Here is a 27,980-nt window from a genome sequence, read left to right as displayed (position 1 = left end):
ACCAAAACCCTACAGTACTCTGTCCACTTGACAGTCAGTCTTGAGGAAAATGACACAGGTTCAAGTGGCCCATGGGGCATTACAGAAGTAACTCCCAGAAGAATCACACACAATCCACCCCTATGAAGACAAGGCCAACACCCATGACCCAACATCTCCACTCTGCCCTGGATAAGATACTAGATGCCTGGAATAACCCCCAGATGTGTATGTGTCAAGCACCTGTTATCCCCCAATGAAAGCTACACATTTGAGGGCTCAGTGTCTGTGACCTGAACTTGAAACAAAAGGCAGTGGGGTGGAGTAAAGTCTCGACAAAGCACACCAGAGGAGCTGAGGGCTGCATGCAGTCATGGCATAGATTCAGGCTCCATGATGACCTATCCAGATCTCCATGCATATTCCCCTCCTTCACAATGGTCAATGTCAGTTAAGCAGGCTACCTGTCCTGCCCTGTTCCATCCTTACTCTTTGTCATGTCCCTCTTTGGTTGGGCTTCCCCAAAGTATATAGCATAGCTTTCAGGATCTTTGTCTCAGCCTCCTGCAACCTTAGGTTAAAGGAAACTACCTTTAAAAATGCAGTCAGATAATCAAAATTGTCCCTTTCTATTACTTTCTCTGACTGTCATTTCTTAGTCACAGAGCTCAACTATTCTGTTCCTTCCTACAATGACTGGAGTTGACCAGCTCATGCTCAGTTATGCATGCACTGCCCTTGCATCTTGTACACGGATACATGATACATATTCAAAGGAGGATGTGATGGACATCCTATCATGTGTTGTTGAAGTGTCTTCAAAGCAGACTCTGGGAATAAGGACATTTCTTTACTCGACGCCAGCATAATTTTAAGTGTCCAAACTCCCTAAATATTCAGAATGTGCTTTTTCTTCCTCTGCCCCATGTGATTAAATAGGGGAGAAAATGCCAACCCAGTTCCCCCCCTCTGCAGAGAGCCAACACAGCCTGAGCAGAGACCCAAGATAGCCCTTAGGGCTGGGGCGAGGGTAAACCATTTCCAACAGAGCTCACTAGAGTTTAGTCCACCATCCAAAATGGGCCTGCAGTGACCAGCTACATGAAAATCCTGATTTTGATCTTCTGATTGGCTCAGTTTCCCCAGCTGTAGCTGACATCAATGCTATTTTAAAAGTGAGGTATTGCTTAAGCCCCTTGGAATTCTTGAGGTACAACCACTGAACATACCCTGGAACTGGAGTAGGATTCTGAGTCCAGTGCTCTCACCTCATGCACCCAGCTCTTCTAGGTCAATATCTATGGAGATAAACCCTTGCCCATTTTACTGCTAAGCTTCTGCTATGCATTCTTTTACTGAAATGCTTTTCGCAGGGACACTCTGACATTGCCTCGGACTCTCCGTTGGCAACTCAAGCTCACTGGCCCCAGTTGATTTCACCTGGATGCAAGCCCCAGATCTGGTGACATTTTGTTCTAGCAGGGCTAACTCCAGTCATCTCTGCTGGATGCCATGAGGATCCAAACAGAATGTTTATAGTCTCTGCTGTTTCAGCATTTACTTGCTTTATACATAAATGAACTCATTCAAAACTGATAGCAGTTTCCAAAACATGCAGAAATTACTTCCACATTTTCACACATTTCATCCATTTAAACGGGTCACATGGAAAACGCAGTTGCCATCCCCAGGTAGGCATCCCCAAAGTAGAGATTTCCATACATGGTAAAGAGCAGAGTAGTGGTTGTACTGAAACAGGATATAAAATGTCATGTGACAAGCTGTGCTGGCTAGTTTTACCATCACACATGTTAGACTCCATTTGAAAGAGATGAAGTAGATCTCTAAGCCATATGAGATCCTAGTGCTTCCTGGCATTACCCTCGAAATTCACCCTACAGAAGAGGACAACAAGATTGCAGCAGAATCAGCTTCAGCACCACCTCTGCCTCCATGAAGGCCTACTCCCATAATGGACTGAACCTATGAACTACAAGTCACAAGACCATACCCACTGCCATAGCTGAATCTTTGAGGATTCTCAGCAGAATGGCTTCCAACCTGAGAATCATTTAAGACCCAGTCACAAGAAAATGACTGTGTAGGGTTAGGCAGCATCAAGTTATTCCAAGCCAGAGTTCTCCTGTGCAGTGAGAGGAGGACATCTCTAACTCCAATTTCTCAGCTCAACATTCCCCCAAATGACAATAGCTCCTGTGCAAAGGATGGCCTGCATACCCTCTGGAAGATGTACACCTCCTGGTTGCAGCAAGAGAAGCAGGGCAAGGAGCAGCTAGATGCTGCAATGACAAGTTTGCATTGAAAAAATGGGAATCAAGTGGCAGAAACAAGGGCAGATTCCTGGAGGATTTGATACATGAAGACTTGAAGCCTCCTATTATGGTTCATGTCTCACATGCAGGAAGAGAAGGCCTCTTTCCTGAGCATATGTCATTAAAAGAAGTCTACAAGCTCCTGAGAGAAATGCAATCAGCAACACCACACTTGCAGATCCACTTAGACATGTCATTGGCAACAGACAGTGAAGATGGCTACAGCAATTTCTTGAACCTTAGCAAAGGAAATGGCGGTATTAGGAGTCCTGGAAATGTGATGGACTCCCTTTTCATTATCCCAAAAGATAAGTGTCCTGAGCCCGAGGAGGCAGGCGTTTCTCATGGAATCCCTCAGGGCTACAGAAGGGTAAATCAAGTCACTCCCAGGTACCAGGAAGACTCTCAGAGAGCATCTTCTGAAGTTGACCCTAAGGAGGAGGCTCAACCAGAGATTATAGTCCCAAAAGAGGAGGTACAACTAGAGATCATCTTCAGGACAGAGAGTCGGAAGCCTGCCAGAATCATGAGGTAAACTCCACAAATGTGAGTCACCAATGAGACTCCACGGAAGGTCTAAGACATACAACTGTGAGGAAGACCTTCAAATATCCCTCTAGTCTTTAGCACACCAGGGCAGACACGGGGGGGGGCGGCGGTGTCATTTTTCCATACCAAGTATGGTAAAGGCTTCTACAATCAGGCCTGGAAGTACATTTGGTCATACAGGAGAGAAAAAAAAGCCTTTCACATGTAGTACATGTAGGAGGTCTTTCAGCCATAAAAACCAATGCAGGCTCATGAGATTCACACAAGGGAGAAGCCCTACACCTGCTCCCTGTGTTATCCCTGCCAGTCCTCCACATACCACAGGCACTGGAGCAACTGCCAGAAATTAGACCGAGCTGTGTCCTTCCTAAACAAGGTATAGCTGGCTTTACGTCAGTGTGCCACCTGCACATGAGACATGCAGTTTCTAAAGAGCAAGTAGCCAGTGGATGTGTGACATGTAACTTTTTTCTTCTCTCACATGTCACTTTCCATTGCCATGTTGGGGTGAAAATAAGTTATTTTTCTGTGTGTTCACTAACATTTTTCTAAGGACTAAGTTTATTTGCTCTTTTCTAAAACTAGATTTTCTCAGTACCTATGTAGCCAGTCTTGGAACTTGCTCTCGACCTTGGCTGGCCTCAAACTCATAGGAAAACAACTGTACCCAAGTATGGGCCTTGTAAAGAAGCCTAGGGAAGATTTCCCACTGTAGTAACAGTGGAATGAATGTAATGGTAGTAACCAGTCATTATTCCAACCTGGATACAATATCTATTAGACAAGATAGAACTCATGGCTGTGTTAAGTGTGAGTGGAAATGTGGTAGGTCAAAGTAGAGAACAAAATATTATTCTACTTGATATAGTAATAAACTACTACCCTAAATGCTTAGTTTTATATATAGATTGGTATATCTCTTAACCCTCACCATTGAACGTACTTCTGGCAGTATGTGGGGTTAAACACAGATACTCAAAATTAAGGAAACTGTTGAGATTAAGATTCTGTACAATGCTCAGCCGTAAATGAAACATCTCTGGCATACCTCCTCCTATCAAGGCTCAGAGCCCATTGGGAAAGAGGAAGAAAAAGATTTTAAGGGCTAGAGGTGGTAGATGAGTCCAAGGAACTGTTTTCAGGACACATGTTCATGTGTACGTATAAACTCACAGTGGCTGTGATGGCGTGCATAAGAACTGAATAAGATCAAGCCTTACTTCCACAGCATGGAAGATGCAGGTATTCAAGAAGTCCTGTGCCTATCTGAATAGAGATTGGCAACAGGTAGCTGCAAGCTGAGAAAAACACATTCTTTAAAGAGACCCCCCCCTGAGAGACCACTCATTCTGGCAGATATCCCTGCAGACACATATTGGTGACATTAAGTACATTTGGTAGGTAAAATAGCAAAACACATTTTAATGTAATACTGGTGGTGGAATGGGACAGAATTAAAAAGGGGATAAGAGGGAGATACGCTTTGTCACAAAACATAGGTGTGTAGAGTTCAAAATATCTTAATGAAAAAAATCATTTTTTGAAAGAGGGAACTTCAATTGAGAAAAACGTGCAACCAGTTTAGGCTGTGAGCAAGCCTGTGGTCATTGTCTTGACTGATACTGGATGGCCCAGCTCGCTGTGGGTGGTGCCACCTCAGGCTGGTGGTCCTGGGTTGTACAAGAAAGCCGGCTGAGCAAGCTGGAGGATGCATACCATTTCATGGTCCAAGTAGTCTTGAAGTGAGACAAGAGTGAAAGGCTGAAGGGGGAGAGAAGCTTATGGACAAGGCGAGATGAGCCAACAAGCCTCCTATGAGAGGTTATCAACACACCTAATCTGGATGGCCTCAAGATTACAATACTCTTGATGCAAGCAAGAAAATTGACAAGATTCTTGGAGCACAGCAGCATCCAACAGCTATCATAGATAGGATTAGAGCTAGTGTTCTACAGAAAATTGAAGAAATGTTATTCAGAGAGACTGTCAAGTGCCAAGAGCATGGTACTCCGAGCCAAGCAGAGCCTATAGCAGGAGCCTGGTGGGAGAGATGACTGAACACATTTTCTTGGTCTCTGAACCCTACTCTTGCATTTCCCTTGATTTAGTCTTCTGATCAAGACAAATTTCTGTCCTTTAGGCCACTCATGTTTCGAGTTATTTTGTTATGGTTACCCTTGACCTATATTCCTGCTTATTCACCTGAAGATCTGTAACTCATTTCCCTTTGGGTGGAGAATGTCCCACTCATTGGGAAGCAGATCAGACTTTACCTGCTAACAGGCTAAGGTCAGATAAATGGTTATACTTACACTACCTTCCCCTAGGCAATCTAAGGGGCAGAATTCATGCCTATTTAGGAGAAAGGAATAGAGAGCCTGATGGAGTATCCAAGTTTATCCCTTCTCCATGGAAGCTAAGGTAGAACTATAGATGTGCTTTTGGAAGGAATAGGCCCTCTGGTGTCTGTTCATTTAAACGTGGAGTAGGGAGAAAGCCAACAGTAGAGGCTTTGAGGAGCAGCCACCCAGGGAACAAGGTCAGAGTGTTAAGGCATGAGCTTGGGTGGAGTTCTGGAAACTTCAGGACCTACACTATTATCCTCAGCAGCCCCTGGGAAGAGGGTTGGGCTAGTTCCACAGGTGAGGTATGAAGGAGCACCCCCTAAAAGCATGCTAATGTCCTATAGCAAAGTTTTCCCAATCATAATCATGTTGAAAGCACAGTGCTAATTAGACATGCAAGTCAGGGTAGGATAATGTCCATACAAGCAAGTTTCTGTAGAAGTTGTCTCCATGCAACCAGCAATGGGTTTTTCTATGGCCCTGCAATATAGTAACCCATAGAGACTAATCACAAGGTCAAGTCTTCATACCTTGAATATCCAGACCATACACACCAGTACCCAGAACCAAACATTAAACCAGATATGTGATCACACATCTAGAAGCTAGGAGGTCTGGCTTTTCAGCCTAAATTGGGAGAAATTAGCAGCATTTAAATTAAAAGGTTCTGCTAATCTAATTTGTTGCAACTTGAGTGCTACTAACACCAAGCTTTGCTGAATAGATAAAAACTGAAGTTTAAGATCTGTTCCTATGTACTGGGATTCCCTATGTATGAAGCAACAGATCTGAAGACAACATTAAGTGGAACCCTTGTTGCAGACCACTTGTGGCCTCTGAACTTGGACAAGCGAACCCTGAACTGTTGCTTCTGTCTCCAATGTATAAAGACAGTGCTAAGCCCAGTGTGGTGCCTCACTTTTAATTCCAGGCAAACTCAGGAGGCAGAGGCAGGAAGATCTCAGAATTTGAAGCCAGCATGGTCTAAAAGTTTCAGGACAGTCAGCATTGTTATACAGAGAAGCCCTGTATCAGTAAGAAAAAGTGTACTTAGACAACAGAGTCAGTGCCCAGAGCTAGCTCTTAGGATCATGACCCGAATAAGAAGGCAGAAGAGTGGTTCCTCTCTGGCCCAGGGGCATGGCAGGGTGTAGGGAGCCGAGTGGCCACCCTGCCCGTGGTGGCCTGCCCTTGGCGTCAGGGGCCTGCAGGCGTGAGCAGCCCAAAGGGCGGCTGCTTTGCTCTCTAGGTGTGGGGATTCAGAAGGTTGCCCGCTGTGCATAGCCAGAAGCTCCTTGTTGTCTCGGTTTGGCGTGGTCTTGATAGTGGCACTAGCATACTAAGGCAGTGCTTCGTGGGGTTCGGCGCTTGGCCCATGGGCACGCTGCGGAGCGCTGTAGAGTCCCTGAAACCTGCAGCACTGGGATGGGCAGACAGGAACGGGAAAGGCGCCCATGGCTTCGGAGTGGAGCAAGGTCAAGTACCACGGGGGCGGCATGTTGGAAGGGTGTCCCTGCAAGCACAGCCATGAACTGGTCTGCAGGACGGGGCCAAATTGCCAGTCTCCAGAGTCTGAAACCTGGCCTCACCTCTTTCTCTTCGTAGGTTCTAGCTCCTCGGGCTCAGGTGCAGGCAGGGCCGCTTCTCCTGGCTTCCTAATTGCGAGCCCTGGAAGGTTCCTTAAGTCCAAGGGGTCTGCTTTGCACCCTGCCCACTCCTCTCTAGAAATGGCTTCTCTTCAGAAGGAAGCTTGTAAGGTTGATTATAAAGATAGTTCTTCGTTACTCTGAACTCTGAATTTGCAACTGAAGCCGAGGATCAGAGTGATGCTATGGAGGAACCCAACAAGTTCCAGAAAAGGAAGGACAGGCTTCGAGACCAGGGCTCCACAGTGATCTACCTAAAGGCCATCCAGGGCATCCTGGGGAAGTCGATGCCCAAGAGGAAGGGTGAGGCTGTCACCACTCGGGTGAAGACGAGCTTAGAATATCCAAGCAGGGAAGGACCAACCAGGAATGTGGAAGGACCATCCAGGAGCAGGGAAGGGCTCTGTCAGGGGTGGGGAAAGGCTGGCCAGAAGCATGGAAGGACCGGCAGAAAGGTTACAGTCACCGTACCTCAGAAGGAAAAGTCGTCTACAAAAGGTCAGGATGAAGAAGAAAGAGTCTATGCTAGACGGCAGTAGCTTCTGTAACAGAAGAGCGATTATAGACTCTGAAGAAACTAGTGAGGAGCAGCTTGGTGATCAAAGGACAGTCATTGATAAACCCTCTCTAGCCCTAGAATTTTTTGATGACTCTCTTATATGCAGATATTCAAAAGCACACAGATGGAGAGGTGGTGATTGAGTATCCCTCTTCAGGGAGTGATTGGTCAGATGCGGATGAGCTGGCCACTGAGGTTTTCTCAAGAGGAGCCTTTCTTGCTGAAACACTCAGCAGTTCCGGAATCTTCTTCCTTCCCCTCTGACTATGTTATGTACCCTCCTCATCTATATAGTAGTCCATGGTGTGACTATGCCAGCTACTGGACTAGCAGCCATAAGACTCCTGGTTATCCATTGGTGGGATCCAGCAGCCATGACTCAGCACAGGCTGAGAAGAGGCCCCAGGACCTTTTGAGTGTTCATTCTTCTAAGTCCACAGTGAATACCCAGAGTATCTGCAAAGACCTGGACATTGCCCAGGAAGGCAGGTCCAAGAATTCCCATTCCCAATACTCCAGAAACACAGAGGAGGTACAGGAGAAAGGACATCCTGAGAGGAGACACCACCCGGCCACACCAGGGAACATATCGAGCTCCTTGCCATGGAGCCACCGGGAGATGAGCCTCGAGGAGGGCTTTGGTACCCACTGTCACCTGAACATGCTGTACTCCAAGCTGTTTTTCACGGGGATATTTACAAAGTTCAGAAGTTTATAGCACTTCCTTCCATGAGGAGTTTCAGGGCTGCATCTCTGACTTCTATGATCCAAGGACACTGACGGCCTATGGGAGGAACTCCTGAAAGATCTGGTTTGGGGGGGCTTTGGCAGTCAGTCACCCTCATTTTGCACACTACTATGAGAATCAAGAAAGCTTTTGCATGCCTTAAGGCACCCCAAGGCTGTGGCACTTGGAGAGATGGGCCTGGACTACTCAAGTGTACCACACCAGCTCCTGACCAGCACCAGGTGTTTGAGAGGCAGCTGAAGCTGCCCGAATCTCGGGAGAAGCCCTTGGTCATCCACTGCTGTGAAGCTGATGATCTATTGGACATCATGAAAAAATTTGTGCCCTCTGACTACAAGATCCATAGGCACTGCTTCGCTGGCAGCTACTCAGTAAGCCTTTGTTGAAGTACTTCTCTAACATGCCGGTGGGCTTCACAGCAGTAATGACCTACTCTTCTGCCTGGGAGGCCCGGGATGCTCTTAGATCCCCATTGGAGAGGATCATTGTGGAAACAGATGCACCCTACTTCCTTCCCTTGCCAGGTGCTGAGAAGTCTTTGCCAGTATGCCCGTCCAGGCCTGGCACATAGTCCGAGAGATTGCCAGGGTCAAAGAGGAGTCACTTTCCCATACTCTGGCAGTCCTCCGAGAGAACACCAGTCACCTCTACGGTCTTAGAGCAGGAAGTATGAGCAGGCATCTTCTGGCAAAGGAAGACCAGTGGCCTGATAGTTTAGAATGAGCTCCATATGCCTGTGTCCAGGGTGAAGGATGTGTTGGAGATCCTGGTAAAACTCAAACAGGGATGGGCTATTTTAGGACTGAAGACTGCTCCCCTAAACAAGACCGCTACTATGGAGATTAGCTCAACTCACTTCCCTGGCTCAGCAGTACATACAAATACCCTGAGCCCAGGCTGCCCCAGCTTTCTGTCGTTTTTCTTCATAGTCAGCACAACTTCATGGATGGACCTGAGTGGGGTGGTGAGAATGAAGTACGCATCTTAAGAAGCCCTAACAAGGGACTACACTGATGGCAAAAATCACACCCCCCATTCAGATACAGTTTAAGAATTCTTCCAATAAAGGAAGACTTCAGACTTATGATTTTTGCTCAATCATATTCCAACTTACACAGGGATCTGTTAAGAATGAGATGCAGAGGCAATATTTACAATTGTAGGTATATTTGAAGCTCCCCCTCCCCTCTGCCACCGATTCCTGCATGATTTTAGTTACTTTAGATTCTCAATATGGAATACTAGTGTTTGGAATCTTTCTAGGTTGACTCCTCCCATTCCAGACCTGCCCCTTAGAATCTCAAGAGTCAACTCCTCCAGAGATTATCAAGAACATAAGAGGTTAAACACCTGATCAGGAGAGTTACCCAGGAGTGCTCTGCTTTGCTCTGTTTAGTAAGTCTGGATTTGTTAATTCAGTTTGATTTCACTTAGCAGATACATCCATTATTTATCAATGAGGTCTTCCCACAAGGTCAGTAATAATTCACTTTTCTAAGAATAGCTTAAGCATGGTTTTAAATAGTCAAGTCATCTAACAAGCTATAGACAGGGATTTTGCTCATCAACCACTACCTGGCAAGGAATAAGCTTTATGTCTAGAGTCAAGGCTTCAATACTTGAACCCAACAGAATTCCACGTCTCATACACACCACCCTTCAGCCTCACTCTTGTCAGGGCTCCTTTTCTGAAAGTCTTTGTCAGATACCCTGCTCAAACTCAGGAAGAACTTGGCCAGAAGTATCACTTTTGAATCCACCAATTACACATACCTTCCAAAATATTAAGGCATGACTGCAGAATCCTGGGGGACCAAGCAGGTATAGAGGTACTACAGCCCAGATATCCATAGACTGCGCTAGCCTTCCCCATCTGTCTGGTGAAAGGTGTTTGAATATTTAGTCTCTCTTCAGTGTTATTAGGAACCATCCTTATGTGGCAGTCCAGCCCTAAACAGCCAGCTAGTGACACCAAATAAGCCTGGGCTCAGTGCACACAACCTTATACACAAAGAGCATGGCTTCCTTCCAGGTGTGTCAGTTGTACTACCCGAGGACACTAAGGTGACAAGTACAAACATACATAAGTTCTATTTTGGTATGAAGACATTCTATAGCACTCCCATGCCTGGTGATTGTAAAGCATTCTTAGGTCCCAGACACTACTAAAAAAAAAAAAGGGAAACATTTGTTCGCAACCCAGAAACTTTAGCTTCTCCACCAGTCCTTGGTCTAGCAGAGCTGCACTCAAGGCATGACTGACCAGGAAGGACAGAAGTCATGAAGATCACAAGCTTACCTACCTGCTGCCATATGAGAAAAGGAGTTCAGATTCTTAGTTTGTCCCACTCCAAAAGGAGTGCCCCAACCCTACAGGACAATTTGAGCCTTAAATTGAGTACCCTTAACACACCTTCTGTTTGTGCATCCCTGCAATGTTGGTTAGATGTAAGATGATTTCAGGCATCTAGAGTTTCCAAAGTAGCACAGGAGCAGTGATCAGGATACAAGACAAACTTGCACGGTTTAATGTCAGCTTTCACTTCAGGAGCCATGTACCTGACCTCAAGCCCTGCCTCAGTGTCTTCATGAAGAGCCTTTCTGCCTTGGACGAGTCAGTCACACCTGTTTCTGCCTATTAGGAGATGGGTTTCTCCCAGGACCATGGAGCTGATTGGACAGAATCTTTCCCAGGAAAAGTACAGCCCAGCAGCCCTAGACCACAAGAGTTTTGGTATTTGGGGCAATGACACTTATATGTGGTAATATTTTCATTGAGACAAATGCTCCTGTTACTTTAAGGGATAATTCAGTTGTCCTGAACAACCTCAGACACCAGGATTTCAGGCACTTGCTGAATTCACAATCAGGTCGTCACCACCGCCCCCCAACTCCCGTCCTTGCCATGACTCCCACCTCATGGAATCACTCTAAAACCCATGAAAGAACTCCATGATGGCATCACATTCCAATATTGAGACAATACCAGATGTGGATCACAGGCACCTCGTTTGTAACATCCTCCTCACAGGTGGGTACATGAAGCCTTGCTAGGCCACTGTCTTTATGCTGCTCCAGGGCTATGGTCAGCTCCTACAGAAGACAGCAAATGCTTTTCACTGTCAGGTTGAAGAAACTAAACTGTTGAGGGGATGAGAAAGGCCTTCTTCGGGGCCCTGGGATGCTAATATATGCCTGGCTGTATTAAAAAAGGAAAAAAATGAGACTAGGACAAAGCCACTTCATACCTGCCATTTTCAGAGCAAACATGCTCATCCACACTGTGCCTTAGAACTGAGCTCGTCCATCTCCTGTTACATTCCAAAACCCATCTCCACTCACGGACCAAGCACCCAGGCAGTAGGTCTGCCTAGGCAGTTTTACATGTTATACAAGAGAAGGCATTCATGTTCTAAAACCCAGCAGTGTCCTTCAGAAGCACCACTCCACCCCAGGAGTGATCTAATTCAGTATAAGCTCAGACTTGGTTTTTGCCCATCCCCATAAAGCATCCTTAGCATGCAGAAGGCAAGGATGGGCAATAATGACTGAGGAAGGCATCTTCAAAATGGACTCCTGAATAACCTGTGCCACCTGGCCCAGTCTTCCTAGCATAAAACTCCAGCTGGGCCACTCCCGAACCCCATCATTGTCAAGGCTTGTTGAGTCTCCAAGTTGAATGCTTAGGCAGAAGTGACCACTTCCCAGGTCACTTTTCCTCATGCCATGGCCAACTTCCCTTCAGCTTCTGAGACACATGTGCCAAACTCCTGTGCCACCGGCATCAAGACCAGCAAAGAACAGGTGCCAAACTTTCAAAGGGAGCTGAGAAACTTTAGAGATGGCTCAGCAGGTTGCCCCAGGTGTGAGGATTGGAATACACACACAAAAAAGCCAGCAGATGTGGAGGCACACCAGTACTTTGGAGGTGTGTCTGGGCATCCTTGGAACAAAATCGACAAGATTAGAATAGCTGTGGATGGACTTCAGGTTCAGTGTGAGACCCTGCCTTACATACCTGAAGTTGGCCTCTTGGCTTCCATGCAAGCCCACAGGTGTTAATCGTTCATACATGCCAATACACTCAGCATGCAAGTAAAAAATGGAAGCTAATGTCCTGATTATTTGGAAGATATTGAACATAGGGGTAGGGTACCTAGATTTTCACATGCTGTGAGAGAAACCACCTTTTCCTTTCAGGGGGAAAGATTTGTTTTTCCTAGTTGTCTTGAGCTCATTTCTCTTGTGGGTTTGTTATTGTTTTCCCCAAATATAGATTTTATAAACTGCCAGGGAAGCCTATGCCAACTTGATAGCATCCATGAAGCCTATCAGCTAGTGATCAGAAGCAAGCAGACAAGAGGAGACACCAAGGAAAATGCACCTTGGCAACCCATCTGTTTATATCCTTCATTCTCTATGGCCACTTCTACTGTTTTAGGCAGCAACCATAAATTTTCAGATGCCGTATTTCTGCCAACTTGATAACTGGAGACCTACGTCTTCAGAAAGGACCACAAAGAAACACCATCTGTCCCATCAGCCTAATTGATGTGAGTACAAGGGAAGCATGAAGTCTTCCCAACAAGCTCTTGGATGCTTCGGAGACCTTTAAGTCAATGTGCAAGAGGGGCCATCCATTCTCAGAATGGCTTCCAACCTCAGAGAATCATTTAAGACCCAGTCACAAGAAAAAATTACCCTCTATTAGACAACATAGAGTTGATTCCAAGCCAGGCTTCCCTGTGCAGTGGGAAGACGACACCTCAAACTCCCCAATTTCTCAGCTCAACATCCCCCCAAATGGCAATAGCTCCTATGCAAAAGGATGACCTGCAAATCCTCTGGGACATGTACACCTTGTTGCAGGAGACAAGCAGAGCAAGGAGCAGATGATTACTCAGCTGGTCTTGGAGCAGTTTCTCAAAACTAGGTGCTACAATGACGAGTTTGCATTGGAAAAGTGGGAATCAAGTGGCAGAAACAAGGGGAGATTCCTTGAGGATTTGATACATGAAGCCTTGACGCCTCCTATTATGGTTCATGTCTCCATGCAGGGAGAGAAGGCCTCTTTCCTGAGCATATGTCATTAAAAGCCTACAAGCTCCTGAGAGAAATGCAATCAGCAACACCAACACAAGAGTGCAAGGCCACACTTGCAGATCCACCTAGACATGTCATTGGCAACAGACAGTGAAGATGGCTACAGCAATTCCTTGAACCTTAGCAAAGGAAATGGTGGTATTAGGAGTCCTGGAAACGTGATGGACTCCCTTTTCATCATCTCAGAAGATAAGTGTCCTGAGCCTGAGGAGGCAGACATTTTTCATGTAATCCTTCATGGCCACAGAAGAGCAAATCAAGTCACCTCTAACTACCAGGAAGACTCTCAGAGGATATCTTCTGAAGTTGTCCCTAAGGAGGAGGCTTAACCATAGATTATCATCCCTAAGGAGGAGGTACAACCCAAGATTATCTTCAGGCCAGAGTAGACTTGAAGACTGCCATAATTGTGAGGCAAACTCCATGCGAGAGTCACCCTGAGAGACTCCACGGAGGGCTTAAGACATACAAATTTGAGGATTGTCACAGACCTTGAAATATTTTTTAGACTTTTTAGAGCAGAGAATACATAAGGAGAGGTCACTTTATATACCAAGCATGGTAAAGGCTTCTACAGTCAGGCCTGAAAGTACATTTGGCCAAACACCACAAAAAGCCTTTCACATGTAGTACATGTAGGAGGTCTTTCAGCCATGAAACCAATGCAGGCTCATGAGATTCACACAAGGGAGAAGCCCTACACCTGCTCCCTGTGTTACCCCTGCCAGTTCTCCACATACCACAGGCACTGGAGGAATTGTCAGAAATTAGACTGAGCTGTGTCCTTCCTAAACAAGATATAGCTGGCTTTGATGTCTGTGTGCCATCTGCACATGAACAAACATGTAATTTCTAAAGAGCATGTAGCCAGTGAATATGTGACATGTAACTTTATTCTTCCCTCTATCACGTGTCATCTTCACCAACATGGCAATGGAAGGTAAGTCATTTTTCTGTGTGTTCACTAATGTTTAAGAACTAAAAGTAGCCTATTTGCTCTTTTGTTCTTTGTGTTTCTGACTGGGTTTCTTAGTACACATGTAATCAGTCTGGAATTTGCTCTTTATTCTAGCCTGAACTCAATCTCATAGGGAAAAAAATCCAATTATACCCAAGTATGGGCCTTACAGTGGGAAATTTTCCATAGGTTTCTTTGCAACAGTGGTGTGAAAGTAATGGTAATACCCAGCCATTATTCCAACTGGATACAATCTGTACTATACAAGATGGAACTCATGGGTGGCACCATTATCTGGGTTAAGAAAATGTTAGTGCAAAGGTTATAGGTCCAAGTAGAGAATTATTCTACTTAACAGATATAATAAACTACCACCTAAATTCTTTTTTAAATACAGATTAGTATATCTCTTAACCCTCATCATAGAAGTTTCCTGCCATTATAGGTGATTAACACAGATACTCAAAATGAATGCAGCTGTTGAGAGCAAGAATCTGCACAACGCTCAGGCATAAATGAATATCTCTAGTATACCTCATATCAAGGCTCAGGGACCACTGAGAATGAGGGAAGATAAAGATTAAGAGGCAGAGATGGTAGCTGAGTCCAAGGAACTTTGCAGGAAATAAGTTCATTTGTACATAAACTCACAGTGGCTGTCATGGCGTGCATAAGGCCTGAATAAGATCAAGCCTGACATCCGCAGCATGGAAGATGCACGTGTTTAAGAAGTCCTATGCCTATCTGAAGAGATATTGGCAACTGGTAGCTGCAGGCTGAGAAAAAAGTTCTTTAGAAAGACCTGAGAGACCACTCACATTCTGGCAGATATCCCTGCAATCACACATTGGTGCCACTAAATTAATTTGGTAGGTTAAAAAAAGGGCAGAAAACACGTATTTTATGGAATACTGATCTTGGCATGGGACAGAATTAGAAAATAGATGGGGTACACTTTGTCACAAAACATAGGTGTGTACACAAACAGTATCTTTAAAATCTTTTGAAAGACGGCACTTAAATTGAGAAAAATGCTGCAGTCAGTTCAGCCCGTAAGCAAGCCTGTGGTCATCGTCTTGACTGATACTGGATGGCCCAGCTCACTGTGGGTGGTGCCACCTCAGGCTGGTGGTGCTGTGTTGTACAAGAAGCAGACTGGGCAAGCTGGGGGGTGCAGAACTCTTTAAAAAGAACTTTCCACATGGGTTCTGCTTCAGTTCTTGCATCCAGGTTCCTGCCCAATCTTCCATGATGGTCTCCAACCATGCAGAAGGGTGAGCTAAAATAAACCCTTTCCTCCTCAGCTCTCTTTTGGGCCTGCCACTTTTATCACAGAAACTAAGACAGGTACCAACCTCTCTGCATTTGAAACAGTTTCTTTTAATTTTTCTGGTTGTAAGCTTGACTAATTTCCTCTTTGAGGAAGTTCCTGCCCCAAGTCTGTTTCTGAAGGACTGTAAACTGCAAGGTGAAATACTGACCAACATGAAGGGTTTAGAATAGCACTAAAATCTAACATACCACAAAACCTTTCCAAGAGACAGGATCATCCATCAACGAAGCGCCACCTCAGCCAGACTATATTTGGTGCATTCTAGAAGACTTGCTAGAAACAAGCTGGATTACAGCTTCTGGAGGGAGCACTCTGAAATCCCAGGACTCGTAAGTGCTGACCAGGGCACATCATTACCTAGAGACACTTCCTGGCCAAGCAATCACACCATCTCTAGAGGCTCTGGACCTTAATGAAGCCACAAACATCACTGACAGGATGCTGGGCTGAAGACTCTGCACCTACAATGCTACTTTCCCATGGTGATGGGCCCTCTCAGTACTTCTCAGAGTACTACTTGAGTTCTGGCTTTTTCACATTCCACTAGCTAGGTTCCACCTTGCATGTTTTGTTCCTATTTAGGTTGATTTCTATATACGCATTCCCACCCGAGAGCTGAAGGGTCGCTTGGGAAGTGTTTTGGAAAAGAACCCTACCATGTAACGTGTCCTCCAGGTCAGGTACCACCTGCAAGGGAGCAGCTTATTCTTGAGTGCCACTGTGGACCACACAAACCCCTTATAGCTACTTACTCTTTCGAGAGTCAGTGTGAGCCTTTGTGCCAGTTCAGAGTGGCCACCAACCCTTCCGAGATGTTGAGTTATTTTAAGGTGTTTGGTGTTTATGCTGCATTTGTTCATCTCTGAAGCTGTGACTTTGCCTGTCTAAAACCCTGATGGTCTAATAAAGAGATGAATGACCAATAGCAAGGCAGGAACAAGGCTAGGGGGCTGGCAGGCAGAGATTATAAATAGGAGAATGACAAAGAGGAGCAAAGAAACAGGAGGATGCCAGGGTCAGCCAGCTACGGAAGAACAGTGAAAATAAGATACACAGAAGTAAAGTAAAAAGCCCAGAGGCAAATGGTAGTGGGATAATCAAAAGCTGGCACGAAAGCCATACTGATGCCTGGCATTCCCATCTAATAAGTGTGGGATTTCTTTGGGAGCTGGGTGGTAGGCCCCCCAAAATCCAAAAGGGGGAAACACCTCCAACACACAATTGCCCTGACTTAACTGGCATGAGTTTAAAGCCAGATCAAAACAGCATTTTCTGCCAAGCTTGAGACCCTCCCCCAAGGGTTTCCAATTTCATCCATTTCAGGAGCTAAACAAAGTCGAGATAAAGGTCACCGGCAAGACAACCTTGTAAAGGTCCACTAAAATCCAAGGGCTCTTCTCCAGGAAACAGTCCTGACTGAGCTGGCCATAAGAGAAATCTGAGAAGAGGAGAGACAAAGAAATGGAGCAGAAAGTTTGAATTGGGGAAGGATAGTGGAGAGCAGGATGAGAGATACCATGATAGAGGGAGCCATTATAGTTTGAGAGATCTGGCACTAGAGAGATTTCCAAAGATCTGCAAGGATGACACCAAATGGCAAACTAATAGTGGAGATGCTACCCTCCACAGTAATGAGATTGATGACTCCCTTATATGACATCCTAGAGCCTTCATCCAGTGACTGATGGAAGAGGCAGACACCCACAGCTAAACACTGAACTGAACTCCTGGAATCCAGCTGCAGAGAGGGAGGAGTGATGGGCAAGGGGTTCAAGACCCGGGCTGGTGAAGCCCACAGAAGCAGCTGACCTGAATAAGGGGGAGCTCAGTGACCCCAGACTGATGGCTGAGAGGCCAGCATGGGACTGATCCAGACCCCTGGAGTGTGGATGTCAGTGAGGACCCCTTGGCAATCTATGGGGCCTCTGGTAGTGGATCATTATCTCTGTCATTCGAATGGACTTTGGGAGCCTAATCCACAGGGAGGGATGTCTCTCCACCTGGGCCCTGCCTTGGATGATATGACAGACTTTGGGGGACCCCCACGGAGTGCCTCACCTTTCCTGGGGAGCAGAGGGGATGGGGATGAAATTGACAATGAAGCAAGCTTGTTCTAATTTAAAAACAATTAAAACAAAGTCTGAATGGAATGACTAACATGGACTGGACATACCCAATTCAATGTTCCTCTCGTTCACTAGTCCACGGCTTGGTACCACAAATATCCAGTGTTCCATCATTCAACATAGTACCCATTCGCCACCTGGGTCAGCCTTCAGACAACTTTCATCAGAATACAGCAAACGCGCCTGTGTATGATATTTCCATGAGCATGACTCCAACCGATCCTCAAGGTCAAGACTCACCTTGCCATTGGAGCAAAACGCTTTCTAGGTATTAGACTTATCTCTGCAGAGGAGCTGGCACCAGTGGTTGTGGGTGCTATGTCGTGAGTGCTGCTGCAGGGAGCTGTGAAGGGAGCCCATGTGAGGTGGAAAGCCAAGACATGGAACTATTGGGGAGGTATCATCCACACCCTTCCTTCCCACACTGAACTGGAGCCACAGATGCCCAAGGTGGAGAAACTGGCCCTTCGGTAAAAAAGACAATGACATGAGAGGAACGAAGAGGGTGTAAATCTGGCCCATCATACCAACAATGACTTGAACCAACAGGATGAAGAAGTGTTTTCAGCTTGTGCTGAAAGACGGAGCATTAGCAGATGTTGTCAAAGCTACAGAAATTATCCTCGAAGACTAATGAGGCCTTGAACTAGGAGCTGACAGAAGACCAACTCCTACTGGGACCTCCACAGCCAGGTTCTGAGTAAGTAGACTTGGGTAAAGAAAAGTGAAAGAGTCGAGACCAAGCCTGGGAAACAGATTTTGTTGCCAGAGTCCTGTGAGGTGAAGTTCTATGACCTGTTCCAAGAAGCAGCAGACTACTTAATGTCAGAACTGAAAGGGAATTGCATTCAGTAGTAGAATGGGATGTGCAGAGAGTTGGTGTGTATAAGCTACAGGAAAGCTTGATCTGTTGTTTGAAGCCATCTACAAAACTTGATGTTTCCTTATGTGTACGCCCAGTTCTAGGTGACGTTAAGGGTTATACTGGCACCATCATCTTGCTATGTAGCCAGACTGGTGCTGGACACACTTTTACAATGAAAGGTGAAAGGTCAGCTATTAAAGCATATGGTGAGGAGATCCTTTGGTGGCTTAATTCCAGGTACTCTAATTTGAGACACTGATAATGGCACTGCATTATCACAGTGTCCCAGCTGGAAATGAAAAGCTTTTTCATGTTCTTAAGTCCATCTACTGATGTTTGAGAAGCTGCAGATGTTTGATCCTGGCACAAGAGGAGTGATAAAGCTAGAGAGAAAAATCACACTACACAAAGATGAACTCTATGAACAATGACTAGTTGTTCCCTCTCAAGTTCATCCTGTTACAATATGCATGAAAGACACTACACTTGAAGAGCTCTTTCACCTTGGAAAGCTAAATTTAGTTAATCTTACAGGAAGTGAACATATTGGGCATTCTGGATCTGAGGACATCAGTGGCCAGGAAACTACAACTATCAACCAAGTCACTATTGACTTGGGAAGAGCAATTACTGCTTGTGTGGAAAGACCTCATATTCCTTACCAAAGATATAAACTAATTAGATTCCTGCAGGTTCTCTAGGGGGACATACAACACCCATAATCATCCCTTCAAGATACTGCATGGCAGTTAAGAAACCACTATTGGCCTATGGTGTCATTTCATGAATAGACGTCTCAGCAACCCTAACATGGGACAACGGTAGCTCAATTATTTGCTATGGAGCACCCTGCTAGTATCACATCCTTGTCTGACATCATCTGCCAAATTCTGCTTCCTAATCACTCCTGTCTCAGAGGACCTTACACTAGGCTTTTGTCAAATCATGTCCCAGCATCTCTTGAAGACATTCTGAACCACACCACAAAAGACCCAGGCCCTGGTTGTGTTGATCAAGTGGGGCAGGAAGCCAGACTCCAGATGGTCTCATTAAATAACATTTGTGGACACTTCCAGACATATTGAACCTAACAGCCCATCAGTACCAAAAACAATCCTAGAGCATTACTAAAGGAACAGTCCATCGATCCACACAAATGGCTTCTTAGAGGAGCCCAGGCATTTTATTCTCATATCCAAATTGCTAGCATAAGCCTTCAAAGTACTACTGAAGTTTAAAAGGCTAGCTTTCAACTACAAGCTGCTGTCCCCCACTATCACCTCTTGACAAGTGAAGCCAGCCTTTACTTGATACGGCACTGCCAAAGTGTTAGTTATGATAGCCATTTTCTAGACAAAGAATTCTACTTTTGGGGAGAATTCCAATTCATGTGCCAGATATCAGAAGGATCCTGGAAAGAACTTCCACAGCTTCAAGATGCTGCCCTATAAGAAATCTGATGGGCATAGCACTAGGGAAACTGCCACCTACTCCTGCACAGCAGCCTGGTCCCCTTGCTCAGTTGAGCAGGTTGAATTGACCAAAGCAATGGTTATGGAGAAGCCTATTCCCCTGCTGGTTGGGTAGTTGTTTGTGTAGTACTACACCCTGCTGAAATAGGTCACAGACATGCTGCACAGTCTGGTCATAGACGCCCCGAATCATCCAGCATCACCTCAGGTGTTAGCTGTCATCAGGTTCTTCCACTTCTCAGATTCATCCTGAGGTTCAGTGACAAAGCTACCATCTTGGTATGTAAAGTTGTCATTGTAAGCATAGAACTTGTTGGCAACACAGCCCTTGGGAGCAAGGTGCAAGTTCTGTATCATCCTAGAGCCTGAGTGATAGAGCAGCCATTAGCGGAAGCCTCCCTCCTAGGAGCAATAAACTCAGGTTCATCTTGACTTTAGACCCTCAGACATTTCAGTTACTCCACCTATGCTTCCTTAAGGTATGTAAATACCGATCCCAGCTACATGCCATTTCATGGCCCAAGTAGTCTTGAAGTGAGACAAGAGTGAAAGGCTAAAGTGGTGAGGGAAGCAGACTATGACAAGGTAAGCTGAGCCAACAAGCCTCCTATGAGAGACTATCAACAGACCTAGTCTGGATGGCCTCGAGATTAGAATTCTCTTGATGAAAACAAGAAAATTGACAAGATTCTTGGAGCACAGCAGCATCCAATACCTGTGATAGTAGAGCTAGTTTCTACAGAAAAAAATTGAAAAAAATTATACATGGAGACTGTCAAGTGCCAAGGCATGGTACTCCAAGCCACGCAGAGCCCATAGCAGGAGCCGGGTGGGAGAGATGACTGAACACTTTTTGCTCTCAGAACCCTATTCTAGCATTTCCCTTGATTTAGTCTTCTGATCAAGACAAATTGTTCTTTAGACCACTCATTTTTGGATTTCATTGGTTATGGTTTCCCTTGACAACCTATATTCTTGCTTATTCACCTGCAGACCTACAACTCATTTCCCCTTGGGTGGATTTCCACTCATTGGAAGTAGATCAGATTTTACCTGCTAGCAGCAGGCAGAGCTCAGTATAAGTATAGTTACCTTTCATCTATCTTCCCCTAGGCAATCTAAGGGGCAGAGTCCATGCCTCTTTTTAGGAAAAAGGAATAGAGAAGCCTGGTGGAGTATCCAAGTTTCAGAATCCCTTCTCCATGGAAGCTGAGGTAGCCCTATATAGTGCTTTTGGAAGGAATAGGCCTTGTTCCTGTTCATTCAGATATGGAGTAGGGAGAAAGCTAACAGTAAAGGCTTTAGGAGCAGCCACCCAGAAAACAAGGTCAGGGTTATCAGGCAGGAGCTCGGATCCAGCACCTGGGAAAAGGGCTGGGCTAATTCTGCAGGAAAGGTATGAAGGAGCACCCCCACAAACATGCAAATGTCCTATGGCATAGGTTTCCCAATCACGATCAAGATGAAAGCACAGTGCTAATTAGGCATGCAAGTCAGGGTAGGCTAAGGTCCATATAAGCACACTTCTATAGAAGCAGTCTCCATGCAACCAGCAATGGGTTTTCCTGTGACCCTGCAATATAGTAATCCATATAGTAATCACAGGGCCAAGTCTTCATACCGTGAGAACATCCAGACCACACACACCAGTCCCCAGAACCAAACATTACAACCAGATATGTGATCACACATCTAGGAGCTAGGAGGCCTAGATTTTCAGCCTAAATTGGAAGAAATTAGAATAGCAGAACCTTTTGGCTTGAGTGCTACTAACACTGGACTTGGTTGAATAGATAAAACTGAAGTTTACCATCAGTTCCAATGTACTGGGCTTCCCTGTGGCTGAAGCAACAACAGATCTAACACTAACTGAACCCTAGCTGCAGACCACTTGTGGCCTCTGAACTTGGACAAGTCAAAACCGGATCTGTTGCTGCTGCCTCCAATGTATAAAGACAGTGGTAAGCCGAGTGTGGTGCCATGCTTTTAATCCCAGCAAAACTCAGGAGGCAGAGGCAGGAAGATCTCTAAATTTGAAGCCAGCATGGTCTACAAAGCAAGTTTCAGGACAGTCAGGGTTATACAGAGAAACTCTGTTATCAGTAAGAAAGTTTACTCAGACACTACATACAGTCAGTGCCCAAAGCTAGCTCTTAAATCATGGCCCGAATAAGAAGGCAGGGAAAAAATGAAACACGATTGTCCCCTGGCCTCAGGGTTATCACCTGGTGCAGCATAACCAGATGAAGGTTAATGCTCCTGAGCTTCGTTTCTCAATCAGAAGGGCAGACCCATAGCTACTACAGGACAACTTCCCTCAATGGTTGTGGGACACATGAGTAGATCTCACCAAGTCACTCAAAACAAGGTTTGCCAACTGCAGTAGCTAGCCATCAGCCAAACCTCACTGACTTTGCATGTACAGAAGTAGTACACCATGTTTGTCTCCTGGATATTTTATGACTGAAGACTGCTCCCCTGCAAAACTGCTACTATGGAGATTAGCTCAACTCACTTCCCTGGCCCAGCGGTACATACAAATACCCTGAGCTTCCACTTGGGCTCTGTGGCTCCTGTCAGAGAGCCCAGGCTACCCCCAGCTTTTTGCCGTTTGTTTTCTTCATTCTCTTACTACCCCCACTCAGGTCCATCCATGAAGTTGAGCTGACTATGGCAAGAAGTACACCTCTTGTGAAGAAATACTGGCAAGGGGCTAATATTCATGGCAAAAAACGTCCCCCCCCATTCAGATCCAACAGTTTCAGTTAACCAGAATTTCTCCAATAAAGGATAACTTCAGACTTATTTCATTATGTTTGCTCTGTGATCATATTCCAACTTATTCAGATATCCTTGAGAATGAGAGATGCAGGGGAAATATTTGCAATTGTAGGGGTTTGACGCCACTTCTCCCCTCTGCCAAAGAGATTCCTACATGATTCTAGTTAGTTTTGATTCTCAATATGGAATATAAATGTTGGGAATCTCCTTTCCAGGTTCACTTCTTCCATTGCTGATCTGCCCCACAGAAAGCCTCACAAGGGTCACCTCCAGAGCTTATCGAGACTATGCCAACATTATTTAACACCTGATAATTTGAGCCTCTTCCCCTCCCAACTACTATAAGAGTGTATCCTGAAAACACCTTCCGTTTGCACATCCCTGCAGTTTTGGCTAGAAGTACGGGGTTTTCAGGCATCTAGAGTTTCCAAAGTCGCACAGGAACAGTGAGATCAGGAAGCAAGATTAAACTTGCATAGTTTAATGTCAGCTTTCACTTCAGGAGCCACCTACCTGACCTCTAGCCCTGCCTCAGTGTCTTCACGCAGAGCCTTTCTGACTTGCAAGGGTCATAGTCACACTTGAAATTCTTGAGTTCCAGCCAACTTGCAAACCCTGAAACTGAACAATGTTGGCTGCAGAATTCTGAGTTCAATGCTCTCATATCTATCCTGGATCAATGTTCTCAGCTCCTCTAGGTCAGTTTCTAAGGAGATAACACCCCTTGACCATTTCATTGGTAACCTTCAGCTATTTTACTGAGATACTTGCCACAGGGACATACTCTGGGGCTCTGCCTGGGTCTCTCCATTGGTAACTCGAGCTCACTATCCCAGATTGATTTCAGCTGGATGTAACTCCCAGTTCTGCTGACCTTTTGTCTGCTCTAGCAGGGCTAACTCCAGTCATCTCTGCTGGATGCTGGGAGCACCCAACACAATGTTTATGGTTCTCTGGTGATTCAGCTTTCACTTGCTGTATACACAATTGAAGACAGATAGCAGTTCCTAAAACATGCAGAAATGGCTTCCATATTTTTAAACATTTCATCCATTTAAACAGGTTACATGGAAAACACTGGGGCTGCCCACATGGGGATGGCACTAGAGATTTCCATAAACTATTTACATGGTAAAGAGCAGAGTAGTGCTTGTACTGAAACAGAATATAAAATGTCATGTGACAAGCTGTGCTGACTAGTTTTACCAGCAACACACACGTTAGACTCCATTTGAAAGATGGAGCAGACCATAGAGACATATGAGATCCTAGTGCTTCCTGGCATTACCCTCGAAGTTCAACCCTAGAGAGGAGAACAGAATTGCATCAGAATCAGCTCCAGCACCACCTCTGCCTCCATGAAAGCCTACTCCCATAATGGACTTAAACTCTGAGCTATCCAAGTCACAAGACACATACCGACTGCCATAGCTGAATCTTTGAGGATTCTCAGAATGGCTTCCAACCTCAGAATCATTTAAAACCCAGTCATAAGAAAATTACCCTGTAGGGTTAGGCAGCATTGAGTTATTCCAAGCCAGGGTTCTCCTGTACAGTGGGAAGATCTAACTTCAATTTCTCAGCTCAACAATTCCGCAAATGACAAAAGCTGTGCAAAGGATGATTTGCAAACCCTCTGGAAGATGTACACCCCCTGGTTGCAGCAAGAGAAGCAGGGCAAGGAGCAGATTATTTCTCAGCTGGACTTAGATCAGTTTCTCAAAACTAGGTGCTGCAATGACAAGTTTGCATTGGAAGAGAAGTGGGAATCAAGTGGCAGAAACAAGGGGAGATTCCTGAAGATTTGATATATGAAGGCTTGAAGCCTCCTATTATGGTTCATGTCTCCATGGAGGAAGAAAAGGCCTCTTTCCTGAGCATATGTCATTAAAAGTCTGCAGGCTCCTGAGAGAAATGCAATCAGCAACACCAACACAAGAGTGCAAGGCCACACTTGCAGATCCACCTAGACATGTCATTGGCAACAGACAGTGAAGATGGCTACAGCAATTCCTTGAACTTTAGCAAAGGAAATGGTGGTATTAGGAGTCCTGGAAATGAGATGGACTCCTTTTCATCATCCCAAAAGATAAGTGTCCTGAGCCCAAGGAGGCAGGCATTTCTCATGGAATCCCTCAGGCTAAAAGAGCAAATCAAGTCACCTCCAGGTACCAAGAAGTCTCTCAGAGGGCATCTTCTTCTGAAGTTGTCCCTAAGGAGGCAGCTCAACCAGAGATTATCGTCCCTAAGGAGGAGGTACAACAAAGATCATCTTCAGGCCAGAGCAGACTGAAGACTGCCAGATCATAGGGCAAACTGCACATATGAGTCACCAATGAGAGACTCCAGACAGGCTCAGACAAATGTATGAGGAATGTAATACCTTGAAATACCCCTTCTAGTCTTTTAGAAGAGAGAATACACAAGGAGATGCCACTTTTTCTGTACCAAGTATAGTAAAGGCTTCTACAATCAGGCCTGAAAGTACATTTGGCCAAACACCACAAAAAGCCTTTCACATGTAGTACATGTAGGAGGTCTTTCAGCCATGAAACCAATGCAGGCTCATGAGATTCACACGAGAAGCCCTACACTTGCTCCCTGTGTTACCCCTGCCAGTTCTCCACATACCACAGGCACTGGAGGAACTGGCAGAAATTAGACCGAGCTGTGTCCTTCCTAAACAAGGTATAGCTGGCTTTACGTCAGTGTGCCACCTGCATATGAGACATGCAGTTTCTAAAGAGCAAGTAGCCAGTGAATGTGACATGTAACTTTATTCTTCTATCACGTGTCACCTTCCATTGCCATGTTGAGGTGAAAATAAGTCATTCCTGTGTGTTCGCTAACATTTTCTTGGTTCTCTGAACCCTACCTTGCATTTCCCTTGATTTAGTCTTCTGATCAAGACAGATTTCTGTTCTCTAGGCTACTCGTGTTTGGAGTTCATTGGTTATGGTTTCCCTTGACAACCTATATTCTTGCTTATTCACCTGCAGACCTACAACTCATTTCCCCTTGGGTGGATTTCCACTCATTGGAAGTAGATCAGATTTTACCTGCTAGCAGCAGGCAGAGCTCAGTATAAGTATAGTTACCTTTCATCTATCTTCCCCTAGGCAATCTAAGGGGCAGAGTCCATGCCTCTTTTTAGGAAAAAGGAATAGAGAAGCCTGGTGGAGTATCCAAGTTTCAGAATCCCTTCTCCATGGAAGCTGAGGTAGCCCTATATAGTGCTTTTGGAAGGAATAGGCCTTGTTCCTGTTCATTCAGATATGGAGTAGGGAGAAAGCTAACAGTAAAGGCTTTAGGAGCAGCCACCCAGAAAACAAGGTCAGGGTTATCAGGCAGGAGCTCGGATCCAGCACCTGGGAAAAGGGCTGGGCTAATTCTGCAGGAAAGGTATGAAGGAGCACCCCCACAAACATGCAAATGTCCTATGGCATAGGTTTCCCAATCACGATCAAGATGAAAGCACAGTGCTAATTAGGCATGCAAGTCAGGGTAGGCTAAGGTCCATATAAGCACACTTCTATAGAAGCAGTCTCCATGCAACCAGCAATGGGTTTTCCTGTGACCCTGCAATATAGTAATCCATATAGTAATCACAGGGCCAAGTCTTCATACCGTGAGAACATCCAGACCACACACACCAGTCCCCAGAACCAAACATTACAACCAGATATGTGATCACACATCTAGGAGCTAGGAGGCCTAGATTTTCAGCCTAAATTGGAAGAAATTAGAATAGCAGAACCTTTTGGCTTGAGTGCTACTAACACTGGACTTGGTTGAATAGATAAAACTGAAGTTTACCATCAGTTCCAATGTACTGGGCTTCCCTGTGGCTGAAGCAACAACAGATCTAACACTAACTGAACCCTAGCTGCAGACCACTTGTGGCCTCTGAACTTGGACAAGTCAAAACCGGATCTGTTGCTGCTGCCTCCAATGTATAAAGACAGTGGTAAGCCGAGTGTGGTGCCATGCTTTTAATCCCAGCAAAACTCAGGAGGCAGAGGCAGGAAGATCTCTAAATTTGAAGCCAGCATGGTCTACAAAGCAAGTTTCAGGACAGTCAGGGTTATACAGAGAAACTCTGTTATCAGTAAGAAAGTTTACTCAGACACTACATACAGTCAGTGCCCAAAGCTAGCTCTTAAATCATGGCCCGAATAAGAAGGCAGGGAAAAAATGAAACACGATTGTCCCCTGGCCTCAGGGTTATCACCTGGTGCAGCATAACCAGATGAAGGTTAATGCTCCTGAGCTTCGTTTCTTAATCAGAAGGGCAGACCCATAGCTACTACAGGACAACTTCCCTCAATGGTTGTGGGACACATGAGTAGATCTCACCAAGTCACTCAAAACAAGGTTTGCCAACTGCAGTAGCTAGCCATCAGCCAAACCTCACTGACTTTGCATGTACAGAAGTAGTACACCATGTTTGTCTCCTGGATATTTTATGACTGAAGACTGCTCCCCTGCAAAACTGCTACTATGGAGATTAGCTCAACTCACTTCCCTGGCCCAGCGGTACATACAAATACCCTGAGCTTCCACTTGGGCTCTGTGGCTCCTGTCAGAGAGCCCAGGCTACCCCCAGCTTTTTGCCGTTTGTTTTCTTCATTCTCTTACTACCCCCACTCAGGTCCATCCATGAAGTTGAGCTGACTATGGCAAGAAGTACACCTCTTGTGAAGAAATACTGGCAAGGGGCTAATATTCATGGCAAAAACGTCCCCCCCATTCAGATCCAACAGTTTCAGTTAAGAACTCTTCCAATAAAGGATAACTTCAGACTTATTGATTGTGCTCTCATATTCCAACCTACTCAGGTATCCATTAAGAATCAGATGCAGGGGAAATATTAGCAAGTAAAAGTGTTTGAAGCCTCCTCTCTCCCCTACACTAGAGATTCCTGCATGATTCTAGTTTGTTTAGATTCTCAATATGGAATACTAGTGTTTGGAATCTTTCTAGGTTGACTCCTCCCATTCCAGACATGCCCCTTAGAAAGACTCCTAGGGGTTAACTCTTCCAGAGATGATCAAGAACATGCCAAATAAGGTATTTAACACTTGATCAGGAGACCAGCCACATTCTCTACCCTCCTGCATTCCAGAGAGTCAACCAGCAGAGCTATTCTTTGCTCTGTATACTAAGTCTGGATTTGTTAATTC

The 27,980-nt window shown here is 45.3% G+C and overlaps 1 pseudogene; it reads left to right on the top strand.

Annotated features, from left to right (window-relative positions):
* Window positions 1-3,378: 3,378 nt before the first annotated feature.
* Window positions 3,379-9,071, top strand: LOC101827225 (annotated as a pseudogene).
* Window positions 9,072-27,980: the final 18,909 nt, after the last annotated feature.

The sequence above is a fragment of the Mesocricetus auratus genome, unplaced genomic scaffold, assembly GCF_017639785.1.
Source record: "Mesocricetus auratus isolate SY011 unplaced genomic scaffold, BCM_Maur_2.0 Super-Scaffold_100006, whole genome shotgun sequence".
Taxonomy (NCBI): Eukaryota; Metazoa; Chordata; class Mammalia; order Rodentia; family Cricetidae; genus Mesocricetus; species Mesocricetus auratus.
Note: the sequence above shows the minus strand (reverse complement) of the source record. Positions and strands in the feature narration are given on the sequence as shown.